Raw genomic sequence first — 16,936 nt, forward strand, 5'->3', positions numbered from 1 at the left:
TCATCATGATCCGTTGAATTGACACCATACGAGTTATGGCATGGGTATAAACCTTAATAGTCCTTTCTTTAAATTTTGGTCTAAGAGTTTTCAACCAAAATCGGATGAATGTCTTTGTTGGTTATCCCAGAGATTTAATTGGGAATTCTTCCCACGAGACAAAGACCAAAGTGTTTGTCAATGTTTCTTATTTCCAAGAAATTGTTTCTAGTGAAGTATTTGAGTGGGAGGACAATATAACTTGATAAGGTTTATGAACCTGAGCATAATGATCAGAGTAGCGCAGCATCGGAATTGGTTTCGGAAGCGGCCACGACGATCATGGCTCCCATGACTACAAAGTGTTTTAGCCATGGAGATCGAAGTACATATTGAACCTTGTAGATATGGTTTACTTTGTGATCAAATAAATGATTTGTGGACAAAGGATTGATTTTGAACAATGATAAACCAACTACAAACAAAGAAGTTATGATGGGCCCTGACTCCGTTAAAATGGCTATACGCCATGAAATCCAAGATAGATGAATACTTTTTGAAAGTAAATGCATCTATGAAATTGATGGACTTGGATGAAATATTATTGAAGAAAGCTTGACTTGTCGAAAAATTGTTTACGACAAAGTTCAAAGAGTTGACTACGATAAGATTAGATCTTCCGTAGCAATGCTTATAGTCTATGTGGATTATTCTAGTAATCACTACATATTTCTTTTATGAGATATGCTAGTAGGATGGCAAAATACATTACTTATCAGAAGTATGTATTAAAGGTATATACAAGATACAACCAAGAGTTTTGCCTGTCCGTAGAATACTAGATAGGTATACAAAGTTCAATTGGATGAAGTGAGTATCGCGGAGTTGGAATCTTCACCAGATGAAATAGTCAAAGAGTTTTTGATTTCATCAAGAGACGATGAAGAGGCTTGCATTTGTAAGAAATTAAGTGGGAGCACTGAGATATATTTATAATACTTTATGTAGGTGACATATAGTTGGTTATAAATGATGTAATTATATACTTGATTAAAAGGTTACATTGAGAAATTAATTTCAATGAAAGGATATGGACTGAAACAAATTTAGTGTCAAGATCTATGAAGATAGATTGAAACACAAAATAAGTTTAAGTCAAAGTACATAGAATGGATATTGAAATAGTTCAATATAGAAATATTAAGAAAATGTTCTTGTCATGTAAAGTTTTAACAAGACTTGAGTGTATCTGATACTCAATGAGTAAAAACACATGAGTGATTATGGATCACGAATAATATGTACACAATCAGATGTCCTGTGCTCTAAAATGTTATGAGCATATACCAGAATGATTCATGAGATGATCATTGAAAAACAGTAAGAATATTCTTGAGTACTTGAGAAGAACCAAGGATATATATATATATAGTTTTGTATGGAGAAATGACAAAACAAATCGCTGTAAGGTGTTGCACCGATATTAGTTTTGTCACATATGAAAATAAAATTTCAAATCTCAAATTAGACTAAGTGTTGTTTAAAAGGTAGCACAATGAGCTAGAAGTTGTCTATGCTAGATTTAGAAGAGTTCTAAATATCGTGATGGATTCTACAAAAGAAGGCAGAGTATGTCATTGTTTTAACAATGACAAAGGATGTTAAGTCAAGAGGTTCTTTGAGAACTTGGTGTAGTTCCGACAGAGTCAGAACTTTGAAGCTATATTGTGTGTGACAATATTAGTGACATATTTCAGACCGCGGAATTAAGGTTCCACTAGAAGATCAAACATATTTAATGCCGACTCATTTGGAAATGAGTGATGCGTTGAGACGCAAATGAATTACAAAATACATACGTTTCTGAACGTGTCAGATCCGTTGACTAAAGCTCTCCCTAGGGCAAAGCATGACCAACACCAGAATGCCATGGGTGTTAGGTATATTACAATATAATCTAGATTATTGACTCTAGTGCAAGTGGGAGACTGAAGGAGATATGCCCTAGAGGCAATAATAAAGCGGTTATTATTTATATCTTTATGTTTATGATAAATGTTTATATATCATGCTATAATTGTATTAACCGAAACATTAGTACATGTGTGATATGTAGACAACAAGAAGTCCCTAGTATGCCTCTTAAACTAGCTTGTTGATTAATGAATGATTAGTTTCATAATCATGAACATTGGATGTTATTAATAACAAGGTTATATCATTATATGAATGATGTAATGGACACACCCAATTAAGCGTAGCATAAGATCTCGTCATTAAGTTATTTGCTATAAGCTTTCGATACATAGTTACCTAGTCCTTATGACCATGAGATCATGTAAATCACTTATACCGGAAAGGTACTTTGATTACATCAAACGCCACTGCGTAAATGGGTGGTTATAAAGGTGTGATTAAGTATCCGGAAAGTATGAGTTGAGGCATATGGATCAACAGTGGGATTTGTCCATCCCGATGACGGATAGATATACTCTGGGCCCTCTCGGTGGAATGTCGTCTAATGTCTTGCAAGCATATGAATAAGTTCATAAGAGACCACATACCACGGTATGAGTAAAGAGTACTTGTCAGGAGACGAGGTTGAACAAGGTATAAAGTGATACCGATGATCAAACCTCGGACAAGTAAAATATCGCGTGACAAAGGGAATTGGTATCGTATGTGAATGGTTCATTCGATCACTGAAGTCATCGTTGAATATGTGGGAGCCATTATGGATCTCCAGATCCCGCTATTGGTTATTGGTCGGAGTGAGTACTCAACCATGTCCGCATAGTTCACGAACCGTAGGGTGACACACTTAAAGTTGGATGTTGAAATGGTAGAACTTGAATATGGAATAGAGTTCGAATATTTGTTCGGAGTCCTGGATGAGATCCCGGACATCACGAGGAGTTCCGGAATGGTCCGGAGAATAAGATTCATATATAGGAAGTCATATTCCAAGTTTGGAAATGATCCGGTGCATTTATGGCAGGTTCTAGAAGGTTTTAGAAAAGTCCGGAAGAAATCACCATGGAAAGTAGAGTCCTGGAGGGACTCCACCTTGCATGGCCAGCCAACCCTAAAGGGGAGGAGTCCAAGGTGGACTCCCCTAGGGTGGCCGGCCAAACCCCCTCATGGAAGGGGGGAATCCCACCCCAAGTGGGATTCCCACCTTGGGTAGGTTTCCCTACATATGTGAGGTTTCATTGTTGGGGTCTTATTCGAAGACTTGGATACCAACACTTGGGGATTTCCACCTATATAATGAGGAGGAGAGGGAGGGGGCTGCCCACTCTTGGCCGCACCACCTAGGGCTGCCCTTGGCCGGCGCCCTAGCCTCCCCCTCTCTCCCCAAACCCTAGCGGTCTCTCTCCTCCACCACATCCCGCACGCTTAAGCGAAGCTCCGCCGGATTTCTCCACCACCACCGACACCACGCCGTCGTGCTGTCGGATTCAAGAGGAGCTACTACTTCCTCTGCCCGCTGGAATGGGGAGGTGGACATCGTCTTCATCAACAACCGAACGTGTGACCGAGTATGGAGGTGCTGCCCGTTCGTGGCGCCGGAAGCGATCGTGATCAAGATCTTCTACGCGCTTTTGCAAGCGGCAAGTGAACGTCTACCGCAGCAACAAGAGCCTCATCTTGTAGGCTTTGGAATCTCTTCAAGGGTGAGACTCGATACCCCCTCGTTGCTACCGTCTTCTAGATTGCATCTTGGCTTGGATTGCGTGTTCGCGGTAGGAAAATTTTTGTTTTCTATGCAACGTTATCCTACATTTTTCTTAATTTCTTTTTCTTTGCTTCACTTAGGCATGGTTTAGGGTTTATTTAGTGTTAGATTGAGTTTGGTAAAGGTTTCAAACCATTATGGTAAGGTAGGAGGGCATAGGTCAAGATTTGTCATTATGGCTATGTGCCACATATACCTCTATGCTTATTGATACGTCTGAAACGTATCTATAATTTCTTATGTTCCATGCTAGTTTTATGACAATACTCACATGTTTTATATACACTTTATATCATTAATATGCATTTTCCGGCACTAACCTATTAATGAGATGCCGAAGCGCCAGTTCCTGTTTTCTGCTGTTTTTGGTTTCAGAAATCCTACACAGGAAATATTCTCAAAATTGGACGAAACAAAAGCCCAGGATCTTATTTTCCACGGAGCCTTCCAGAAGTCCGAAGAGGAAACGAAGAAGAGCCGAGGTGGCCCCACACCACCTGGCGGCGCGGCCAAGGAGGGGGGCGCGCCGCCCTAGGGTGTGGGCCCCTCGAGCCTCTCCCGACTCTGCCTCTTCGCCTATTTATTCTCTCCGTCGCGAAAACCCTATTACCGAGAGCCACGATACGAGAAAAGTTCCAGAGATGCCACCGCGACCAATCCCATCTCGGGGGATTCAGGAGATCGCCTCCGGCACCCTTCCGGAGAGGGGAATCATCACCCGGAGGACTCTACATCACCATGATCACCTCCGGACTGATGTGTGAGTAGTTCATCAGTGGACTATGGGTCCATAGCAGTAGCTAGATGGTTGTCTTCTCCTCTTGTGCTATCATGTTTAGATCTTGTGAGCTTCCTATCATGATCAAGATCGTCTATTTGTAATGCTACATGTTGTGTTTGTTGGGATCCGATGAATATGGAATACTATGTCAAGTTGATTATTGATCTATCATATATGTGTTGTTTATGATCTTGCATGCTCTCCGTTGCTAGTAGAGGCTCTAGCCAAGTTGATACTTGTAACTCCAGGAGGGAGTATTTATGCTCGATAGTGGGTTCATGCCTCCATTGAATCTGGGACAGTGACAGAAAGTTCTAAGGTTATGGATGTGCTGTTGCCACTAGGGATAAAACAACGATGCTTTGTCTAAGGATATTTGTATTGTTTACATTATGCACAGTACTTAATGCAATTGTCTGTTGTTTGCGACTTAATACTGGAAGGGGTGCGGATGCTAACCCGAAGGTGGACTTTTTAAGCATAGATGCATGCTGGATAGCGGTCTATGTTCTTTGTCGTAATGCCCTAAGTAAATCTCATACTATTCATTATGATATGTATGTGCATTGTTATACCCTCTCTATTTGTCAATTGCCCAACTGTAATTTGTTCACCCAACATGCTATTCATCTTATTGGAGAGACACCACTAGTGAACTGTGGAACCCGGTCCATTCTTTTACATCTGAATACAATCTACTGAAATCTTTGTTCTCTGCTGTTCTTTGCGAACAAACATCATTCTCCACACCATACGTTTAATCCTTTGTTTACAGCAAGCCGGTGAGATTGACAACCTCACTGTAAGTTGGGGCAAAGTATTTTGATTGTGTTGTGCAGGTTCCACGTTGGCGCCGGAATCCCTGGTGTTGCGCCGCACTACACTCCTTCACCAACAACCTTCACGTGGCCTTCATCTCCTACTGGTTCGATAACCTTGGTTTCTTACCGAGGGAAACTTGCCGCTGTACGCATCACAGCTTCCAGTTGGGGTTCCCAACGAACGTGTGCTTCACGTGTCATCAAGCTAAATTTCTGGCCCCGTTGCCGGGGAGATCAAGACACGCTGCAAGGGGAGTCTCCCACATCCAATCTCTTTACTTTGTTATTGTCTTGCTTTACTTTATTTTATTTTCTATCTTGTTTGCTTTCTTTATATCAAAAACACAAAAAAATTAGTTACTTGTTTTACTTTATTTTATTTAGTTTGCTTTACTTATTCTTATTATTGCTAAAATGAATACTCCTGAGAACACTAAGTTGTGTGACTTCACAAGCACAAATAATAATGATTTCATATGCACACCTATTTCTCCACCTGCTACTACAGCAGAATTTTATGAAATTAAACCTACTTTACTAAATCTTGTTATGAGAGAGAAATTTTCTGGTGTTAGTAGTGATGATGATGCTGCCCATCTTAATAATTTTGTTGAACTTTGTGAAATGCAAAAGTATAAGGATGTAGATGGGACATTATAAAACTGAAATTGTTTCCTTTCTCCTAAAGAGGAAGAGCTAAACATTGGTTATTATCTCTGCCTAAGAATAGTATTGATTCATGGACTAAATGTAAAGATGCTTTCATTGGTAGATATTATCCTGCTGCTAAAATTATATCTTTGAGAAGCAGCATAATGAATTTTAAGCAATTGGATAATGAGCTTGTTGCCCAAGCATGGGAAAGAATGAAATCTTTGGTAAATAATTGCCCTACCCATGGACTGACTACTTGGATGATCATCCAAACCTTTTATGCAGGATTAAATTTTTCTTCGAGGAACCTATTGGATTCAGCTGCTGGAGGTACTTTTATGTCCATCACTTTGGGTGCCGCTAGAAAGCTTCTTGATAATATGATGATCAACTACTCTGAATGGCACATTGAAAGGACTCCACAAGATAAGAAGGTAAATTTTGTTGAAGAAACCTCCTCCCTGAGTGATAAGATTGATGTTATTATGTCTATGCTTGTTAATGGTAGATCTAATGTTGATCCTAGTAATGTTCCTTTAGCTTCATTGGTTGCTCAAGAAGAGCATGTTGATGTGAACTTCATTAAAAATAGTAATTTCAACAACAATGCTTATAGGAATAATTTTGGTAACAACTATAGGCCATATCCTTCTAATAATGATAATTCTTATGGTAATTCTTACAACAATAGTAGGAGTGTACCCTCCGGTCTTGAAGCTATGCTTAAAGAATTTATTAGTACGCAAACTGCTTTCAACAAATCTGTTGAAGAAAAGCTTGGTAAAATTGATGTTCTTGCTTCTAAGGTTGATAGTCTTGCTGCTGATGTTGATCTTTTAAAATTGAAAGTTATGCCTAATGAAACTAAAGATATTAAGTCATTTGCTACAGCAAACGCTATCCAAGTTCGAATTAATGAAAATATTAGATTGATGGCTGAATTGCATGCTAGGTGGGAGAGAGAAGAAAAACTTGCTAAAGAGAATAATGTAGCTAAAGTTTGTACTATTACCACCACTAGTAATGTTGATGCTTCACATGTTGCTAAACCTCCTACTATCAATGGTAAAATAATTGGTGTTGGCAATGTTTCTACTCCTAATACAAAGCGTGCAAAACTGCTTGAAACTGCTGAAACTGTTTGTGATAAAAGTGCTAATTTTTTTCAAAATATTGGGGACAATGATTCCATTGCTGTAGATCATAATAGTTTAGATTTTGATAATTGTCATATCTCTGAAGTTATTAAGTTCTTGCAAAAACTTGCTAGAAGTCCTAATGCTAGTGATATAAATTTGGCCTTTACAAAACATATTACAAATGCTCTCATTAAAGCTAGAGAAGAGAAATTAAAACTTGAAACTTCTATTCCTAGGAAGTTGGAAGATGGTTGGGATCCCATCATTAAGATGAAGGTCAATGATTTTGATTGTAATGCTTTATGTGATCTGGGTGCAAGTATTTCTGTTATGCCTAAGAAACTCTATGATATGCTTGACTTGCCACCATTGAAAAATTGTTATTTGGATGTTAATCTTGCTGATAATTCTATAAAGAAACCTTTGGGGAGGATTGATAATGTTCACATTACGGTTAACAATAACCTTGTCCCCATTGTTTTTGTTGTCTTGGATATTGAATGCAATGCATCTTGTCCTATTATTTTGGGAAGACCCTTTCTTCGAACTGTTGGTGCTATTATTGATATGAAGCAAGGGAATATTAAGTATCAATTCCCTCTTAAGAAAGGTATGGAACACTTCCCTAGAAAGATAATGAAGTTGCCTGTTGATTCTATCATCAGAACAAATTATGATGTTGATGCTTCATCTTTTGATAATACTTGATTTACACTTTCTGTGCCTAGCTGAAAGGCGTTAAAGAAAAGCGCTTATAGGAGACAACCCATTATTTTACTTCTGAAATTTTTGTTTTATATTTTTGTGTTGGAAGTTGTTACTACTGTAGCAACATCTCCTTATCTTTATTTTATTGCATTGTTATGCCAAGTAAAGTCTTTGATAGTAAGGTTGATACTAGATTTGGATTTCTGCGCAGAAACAGATTTCTTGCTGTCACGAATTTGAGTAGATCTATCTGTAGGTAACTCATAAAAATCTGCGAAAAATCACGAGTAATCCTCAGATATGTACGCAACTTCCATTAAATTTGAGCTTCTTCATCTGAGCATGTTAAGTGCCTCGAAAAAATTCGTCTTTACGTACTGTTCTGTTTTGACAGATTCTGCCTTTTATTTCGCATTGCCTCATTTACTGTGTTTGAGTGGATTTCTTTGCTCCATTAAATTTCAGTAGCCTTGGGTAATGTCCAGAAGTGTTGGGAATGATTGTGTCCTTGCTGAACATGTGAATTTTTGATTATGCACTAACCCTCTAATGAGATTGTTTTGAGTTTGGTGTGCAGGAAGTTTTGAAGGATCAAGAGAGGAGGATGATATAATATGATCAAGAAGAGTGAAAAGTCCAAGCTTGGGGATGCCCCCGTGATTCATGCCTGCATATTTCAAGAAGACTCAAGCATCTAAGATTGGGGATGCCCAAGGCATCCCTTTCTTCATCAACAACTTATCAAGTCACCTCTAGTGAAACTATATTTTTATTCCGTCACATCTTATGTGCTTTACTTGGAGCGTCTGTATTTTTTATTTTTGTTTGTGTTTGTGTTTGAATAAAATCGGATCCTAGCATTCCTTGTGTGGGAGAGAGACACGCTCCGCTTGTTCGTATGAACACTGGTGTTCTTAGCTTACTTTTAATGTTCATGGCGAAGGTTGAAAACCGCTTCATTCATTGCTATTTGGTTGGAAACAGAAAATGCTTCATGTGGTAATTGGTATATGGTCTTGAATAATTTGATACTTGGCAATTGTTTTGAGCTCTCAAATAGATCAAGTTTAAGCACTTGCATCATGTAGTTTGAACCTATTAGTGGAGAATTACTGTAGAGCTTGTTGAAATTTGGTTTGCATGATTGGTCTCTCTAAAGTCTAGATATTTTCTGGTAAAAGTGTTTGAACAACAAGGAAGACAATGTAGAGTCTTATAATGCTTGCAATATGTTCTTATGTAAGTTTTGTTGTACTGGTTCATACTTGTGTTTGCTTCAAACAACCTTGCTAGCCAAAGCCTTGTACTCAGAGGGAATGCTTCTCGTGCATCCAAAACCTTGAGCCAAAACCTATGCTATTTGTGTCCACCATAACTACCTACTATGTGGTATTTCTATGCCATTCCAAAGTAAATTGCTTGCGTGCTACCTTTAAAACTTCATTCCTTGTCTTTGCAATACATAGCTCATGGGAAAGTAGCTTAAAAACTATTGTGGTAAAGAATATGTATCTTATGTATCTTATTTCTTATAAGTTGCTTGTTGAGCGGTAACCATGTTTCTGGGGACGCCATCAACTATTACACTTTTGTTGAATATCATGTGAGTTGCTATGCATGTTCGTCTTGTCTGAAGTAAGGGTGATTTGTCGTGATTAAATGGTTTGAGTATGCATATTTTTAGAGAAGAACATTGGGCCGCTAACCAAAGCCATGTATCATGGTGGAAGTTTCAGTTTGGACATTAATCCTCAATCTCTTATGAGAATATTATCTGTTGTTGAATGCTTAAGCATTAAAGAGGAGGCCATTATCTGTTTTCTACGTTATCCCGGTATGGATGTCCTCAAGTTGAGATCTATCAAAATCGAGAAATCAAATGCGATCTATCTCCTTGGACCTTTGTACAGGTGGCGTAGAGGTACCTCTTTGTGACACTTGGTTGAAACATATGTAATGCAATGATAATCCATGGAAATCCGAGCTAATTAGGATAAGGTGCGAGCACTATTGGTATTCGATGCATGAGGCTTGCAACTTATAGGATGTTTTATGCATAACACATATGAATTATTACTACCGTTGACAAAATTGTTTCCATGTTTTCAAAATAAAAAGCTCTAGCACATAAGTAATCCCTGCTTCCCTCTGCGAAGGGCCTTTCTTTTACTTTATGTTGAGTCAGTTTACCTACTTCTTTCCATCTTAGAATCAAACACTTGTGTCAACTGTGTGCATTGATTCCTACATACTTGCTTATTTGCACTCATCATATTACTTTGTGTTGAAAATTATCCATGAGACATACATGTTGAAGTTGAAAGCAACTGCTGAAACTTATATCTTCCTTTGTGTTGCTTCAAAACCTTCTATTAAGAATCTATTGCTTTATGAGTTAACTCTTATGCAAGACTTGTTGATGCTTGTCTTGAAAGTACTATTCATGAAAAGTCTTTGTTATATGATTCAGTTGTTTAGTCATTATCTTTACCATTGCTTTGAATCACTTCATTCATCTCATATGCTTTACAATAGTATTGATCAAGATTATGATAGTAGCATGTCACTTCAGAAATTATCCTTGTTATCGTTTACCTACTCGAGGGCGAGTAGGAACTAAGCTTGGGGATGCTTGATACATCTCAAACGTATCTATAATTTCTTATGTTCCATGCTAGTTTTATGACAATACTCACATGTTTTATATAAACTTTATATCATTATTATGCATTTTACGGCACTAACCTATTAACGAGATGCTGAAGCGCCAGTTCCTGTTTTCTGCTGTTTTTGGTTTCAGAAATCCTACACAGGAAATATTCTCGGAATTGAACGAAACAAAAGCCCAGGATCTTATTTTCCACGGAGCCTTCCAAAAGTCCGAAGAGGAAACGAAAAAGAGCCGCGGTGGCCCCACACCACCTAGCGGCGCGGCCAAGGAGGGGGGCACGCCGCCCTAGGGTGTGGGCCCCTCGAGCCTCTCCCGACTCTGCCTCTTTGCCTATTTATTCTCTCCGTCGCGAAAACCCTATTACCGAGAGCCACGATACGAGAAAAGTTCCAGAGACGCCGCCGCCGCCAATCCCTTCTCGGGGGATTCAGGAGATCGCCTCCGGCACCCTGCCGGAGAGGGGAATCATCTCCCGGAGGACTCTACATCACCATGATCGCCTCCGGACGGATGTGTGAGTAGTTCATCCTTGGACTATGGGTCCATAGCAGTATCTAGATGGTTGTCTTCTCCTCTTGTGCTATTAGGTTTAGATCTTGTGAGCTTCCTATCATGATCAAGATTGTCTATTTGTAATGCTACATGTTGTGTTTGTTGGGATCCGATGAATATGGAATACTATGTCAAGTTGATTATTGATCTATCATATATGTGTTGTTTATGATCTTGCATGCTCTCCGTTGCTAGTAGAGGCTCTGGCCAAGTTGATACTTGTAACTCCAAGAGGGAGTATTTATGCTCGATAGTGGGTTCATGCCTCCATTGAATGCAGGACGATGTGAGAAAGTTCTAAGGTTATGGATGTGCTGTTGCCACTAGGGATAAAACAAGGATGCTTTGTCTAAGGATATTGGTATTGTTTACATTACGCACAGTACTTAATGCAATTGTCTGTTGTTTGCAACTTAATACTAGAAGGGGTGCGGATGCTAACCCGAAGGTGGACTTTTTAGGCATAGATGCATGCTGGATAGCGGTCTATGTTTTTGTCGTAATGCCCTAAGTAAATCTCATATTAGTCATCATGATATGTATGTGCATTGTTATGTGTTGGAGATATGCCCAAGAGGCAATAATAAAATGGTTATTATAATATCTTTGTGTTTATGATAAATGTTTATATACCATGCTATAATTGTATTAACCGAAACATTGATACATGTGTGTTATGTAAACAACAAGGAGTCCCTAGTAAGCCTCTTGTATAACTAGCTTGTTGATTAATAGATGATCATGGTTTCGTGATCATGAACATTGGATGTTATTAATAACAAGGTTATGTCATTAGTTGAATGATATAATGGACACACACCCAAATGAGCGTAGCATAAGATCAAGTCATTAAGTTCATTTGCTATAAGCTTTCAATACATAGTTGTCTTAATCCTTCGACCATGAGATCATGTAAATCACTTACACCGAAAGGGTACTTTGATTACATCAAACGCCATTGCGTAAATGGGTGGCAATAAAGGTGGGATTAAGTATCTGGAAAGTGTGAGTTGAGGCATATGGATCAACAGTGGGATTTGTCCATCCTGATGACGGATAGATATGCTCTGGGCCCTCTCGGTGGAATGTCATCTGATTAGCTTGCAAGCATATGAATAGTTCATAAGAGATCACATACCACGGTACGAGTAAAGAGTACTTGTCGGTAACGAGGTTGAACAAGGTATGGAGATACCGATGATCAAACCTCGGACAAGTAGAATATCGTGTGACAAAGGGAATTGGCATCGTATGTAAATGGTTCAATCGATCACTAAGTCATCGTTGAATATGCAGGAGCCATTATGGATCTCCAGATCCCGCTATTGGTTATTGCTTGGAGAGGAGTCTCGACCATGTCTGCATAGTTCGCGAACCGTAGGGTGACGCGCTTAAGGTTCGATGTCGCATAAGTAGATTTGAATATGGTATGGAGACGAAGTTTGTTCGGAGTCTCGGATGGGATCCAGGACATCACGAGGAGGTCCGGAATGGTCCGGAGAATAAGATTCATATAAGGGAAGTTGATTTCTGGGTTTCGGAAATGTTCGGGATTTTTCCGGTGGTTGACTGGAAGGTTCTAGAAGGTTCCGGAGGGGTCCACCATGGGGCCCACGACCTAGGAGGCCTAGCATGGGCCGAGGGGATGCTCCCTGGCCTAATGGGCCAGGGGCACATGGCCCCCAAGGCCCAGGCCGGCCAACCCCCTAGGGTTTCCTAGGGGGGATCAACTTGGGGGAGGGGAAAGCCCCTCTCCCCCCCTTGGCCGCCGCCCCCCTAACCCTAGATGGGAAAGGGGGCCACCTTGGCCGGCCAGCCCCCTATATAAAGAGGGGAGGGGGTGGCCGGCCACACCACCCCATCATTGCCTCCTCCTCTGGCCGCCTCTCCCTCCACCATACGCTGTCCGGGCTTAGGCGAAGCCCTGCAGTTTTCTTCCTCCACCACCACCACCACGCCGTCGTGCTGCTGGACGTTGGAGGAGATCTACCACAACCTCCGCTGCCCGCTGGAACGGGAGAGGAAGGTGCTTCATCGACACCGTACGCGCGACCGAGTACGGAAGTGCTGCCGGATTGCAGCACCGGGGACGATCGTCTACACCAACAACGAGATTAATCTCGTAGGCTTTGGAATCTTCGAGGGTTAGTCTCTTTACCATCTCGTTGCTTCGATCTTGTAGATTAGATCTTGGGTGTTCCATAGATTAGATCTTGGATTTATTCGTCTTTGCGATAGGAAAATTTTTGTTTTCTATGCTACGAACCCCATCAGTGGTATCAGAGCCATGTCTATGCATAGATCTGTTGCACGAGTAGAACACAATGGTTTTGTGGGCGGTGATGCTTTTGTTGCTTTAGTTTGTGTACTTTTCTTCTTGCGGGATGGTGGGATGAAGCGGCCCGGGCTAACTTTACATGACCGCGTCTCATGAGACTTGCTCCACGCTTGACATGCAACTTGTATTGCATAAGTGGCTTTGCGGGTGTCTGTCTCTCCCACCATAGTGAAGATTGCAATTTGCACTTCTATTGTCAACACTAGTATCACCATTGTGGTTCATGTTCGTAGGTAGATTGGATCTTACTCGAAAACCCTAAACCACGTAAAATATGCAAACCAAATTAGAGGCGTCTAACTTGTTTTTGCAGGGGTTTGGTGATGTGATATGGCCATGATGTGATGATGATTATATTTGATGTATGAGATGTTCATTATTGTATTATGGCAACGGCAGAGCCTAATGGTTGTCTTTAATTTTTTGTTAAAGACCTGCGTGTCTATTCATCATGTAATAGCTTTATTTCAAGTAGTTGTTATAGTAGCTATAAGTGATGGACAACCATGAAGCGGCGCCATCGACCTTGACGCCTTGCTGGTGATGATGGAGATCATGTCCGTGCTTTGGAGATGGAGATCAAAAGCACAAGAAGAAAGGCCATATCATATCACACATTATGAATTGCATGTGATGTTAATCCTTTTATGCATCTTATTTTGCTTAGATCGCGACGGTAGCATTATAAGATGATCCCTCTCACTAAATATCAAGATAATAAAGTGTTCATCCTTAGTATGCACCGTTGCTAAGACTTGTCGTTTCGAAGCATCTCGTGATGATCGGGTGTGATAGACTCTACATGTGCATACAACGGGTGCAAGCCAGTTTTGCACACGCGGATACTAAGGTTGCCTTGACGAGCCTAGCATGTACAGACATGGTCTCGGAACACGGGATACCGAAAGGTAGAGCATGAGTCATATGAATGATATGATGAACACTTTGAGTGTTCGCCTTTGAAGCTACATCTTTTCTCGTGAAGATCGGACTTGGTGTAGTGGATTTGGCTCGTGTAATCACTAAGACAATGCGAGGGATGTTGTTTTAAGTGGGAGTTCACCTAGTTAATTTAAGAATTAAAACTGAACTCAATTTATCATAAACTTAGTCTAAACTCTTTGCAAATATGTTGTAGATCATGGCGTCCCCCTCCATCAGTTTTAACCAGTTCCTAGAGAAAGAAAAGCTTAAGAGCAACGGTAGCAACTTCACCGACTGGTTCCGTCATGTGAGGATTTTCCTCATTGGTGGAAACCTGCAATATGTGCTCGATGCACCGGGTGCCCCACCCTGCAGAAACTGAATCCGATGAAGTAAAGAATGTTTACGAGACTCGGAAAATTCGGTACTCTCAAGTTCGATGTGCCATCTGTGCGATCACAAGCCGATCTTCAAAAACGTTTTGAGCACCACGACCCGTTTGAGATGATGAAAGAGTTAAAGACTATTTTTGAAACTCATGCGGCCGTGGAATGCTATGAAGCATCGAAACACTTCTTCAGTTGCATGATGGAAGAGGGCAGCTCCGTCAGTGAGCACATGCTCGCTATGTCCGGGCATGCGAAGAAACTCAGTGACTTGGGAATAGTGATTCCTAACAAGCTGGGGATTAATCGTGTCCTCCAATCACTGCCACCTAGTTACAAGAACTTCGTGATGAACTACAACATGCAGAACATGAACAAGGAGTTACCTGAACTCTTCTCCATGCTAAAATCTGCTGAGGTTGAAATAAAGAAAGAGAACCAAGTGTTGATGGTCAACAAGACCACCGATTTCAAGAAGCAGGCAAGCCTAACAACAAGGGCAATTTCAAGAAGGGCGGCAAGAAAGTTGTTGCGCCTCCGGAGAAGCCCAAGGCTGGCCCTAAGCCTGATACTGTGTGCTATTACTGCCAGGGGAAGGGGCACTGGAAGCGCAATTGCCCCAAATACTTGGCCGATCTGAAGAGCGGCCACGTCAAAAAGAAAGGTATATTTGATATACATGTTATTGATGTCTATCTTACTGGTTCTCGTAGTAGTGCCTGGGTATTTGATACTGGTTCGGTTGCTCACATTTGTAACTCGAAACAGGAACTGCGGAATAGACGAAGCCTGGCAAGAGACGAGGTGACGATGCGCGTTGGAAATGGATCCAAAGTCGATGTGATCGCCGTCGGCACGCTCCCTCTACATCTACCTTCGGGATTAGTTTTAAACCTTAATAATTGTTATTTGGTACCTGCGTTGAGCATGAACATTATATCTGGATCTTGTTTAATGCAAGACGGTTATTCGTTTAAATCAGAGAATAATGGTTGTTCGATTTATATGAGTAATGTCTTTTATGGCCATGCACCTGAGATGAATGGTTTATTCTTATTAAGTCTCGATAGTAGTGATACACATGTTCATAACATTGATGCTAAGCGAATTAAATTGAATGATAATTCTACTTATATGTGGCACTGTCGTCTTGGTCACATTGGAGTGAAGCGCATGAAGAAACTCCATTCCGATGGACTTCTTGAGTCACTTGACTTTGAGTCACTTGATAGATGCGAAGCATGTCTAATGGGAAAAATGACTAAGACTCCATTTTCTGGTACAATGGAGCGAGCTACAGACTTATTAGAAATCATACATACCGATGTGTGCGGACCAATGAGTGTAGCATCGCGCGGTGGTTATCGTTATGTTCTGACCTTCACGGATGATCTGAGTAGATATGGATATATTTACTTTATGAAACATAAGTCCGAGACTTTTGAGAAGTTCAAGGAATTCCAAAGTGAAGTAGAAAATCAACGTAACAAGAAGATTAAGTTTCTGCGTTCTGATCGCGGAGGCGAATATCTGAGTTATGAGTTTGGCATGCATTTAAAGAAATGCGGAATACTTTCACAGTTGACACCGCCGGGAACACCACAGCGTAATGGTGTGTCCGAACGTCGTAATCGAACTCTCTTAGATATGGTTCGATCTATGATGTCTCTTACCGATTTGCCGTTGTCGTTTTGGGGTTATGCATTAGAGACAGCCACATTCACTTTAAATAGGGCACCATCTAAATCCGTTGAAACGACACCGTATGAATTATGGTTTGGGAAGAAACCTAAGTTGTCGTTCCTTAAAGTTTGGGGTTGCGAAGCTTATGTAAAGAAGTTACAACCTGACAAGCTAGAACCCAAAGCGGAGAAATGCGTCTTCATAGGATACCCTAAAGAAACAATTGGGTATACTTTCTATCACAGATCCGAAGGCAAAATCTTTGTTGCCAAGAATGGATCCTTTCTTGAGAAGGAGTTCTTACGAAAGAAGTGACTGGAAGGAAAGTAGAACTCGACGAGGGTAATGAACCTTCTCTCATTGATCAGAGTAGCGCAGTACCGGAAGATGTTCCCGTACAGCCTGCGCCGATAGGAGAGGAAGCAAATGATGATGATCATGAAACTTCGAACGAGGAAGCTACTGAACCTCGCAGATCGACGAGGGAGCGTACCACTCCTGATTGGTATGATCCCTGTCTAAATGTCATGATTGTGGACAACAATGATGAGGACCCTGCGA

The 16,936-nt window shown here is 40.7% G+C and overlaps 1 long non-coding RNA gene across 1 annotated transcript; it reads left to right on the forward strand.

Moving 5' to 3' along the window:
- Positions 1-15,235: 15,235 nt before the first annotated feature.
- On the forward strand, positions 15,236-15,670 carry LOC127317943 (uncharacterized). Its single transcript, XR_007861550.2, has 2 exons — positions 15,236-15,356; positions 15,461-15,670. It is a non-coding gene; the product is annotated as an uncharacterized lncRNA (long non-coding RNA).
- Positions 15,671-16,936: the final 1,266 nt, after the last annotated feature.

This window comes from Lolium perenne, chromosome 7 (genome assembly GCF_019359855.2).
Source record: "Lolium perenne isolate Kyuss_39 chromosome 7, Kyuss_2.0, whole genome shotgun sequence".
In the NCBI taxonomy this organism is placed as follows: Eukaryota; Viridiplantae; Streptophyta; class Magnoliopsida; order Poales; family Poaceae; genus Lolium; species Lolium perenne.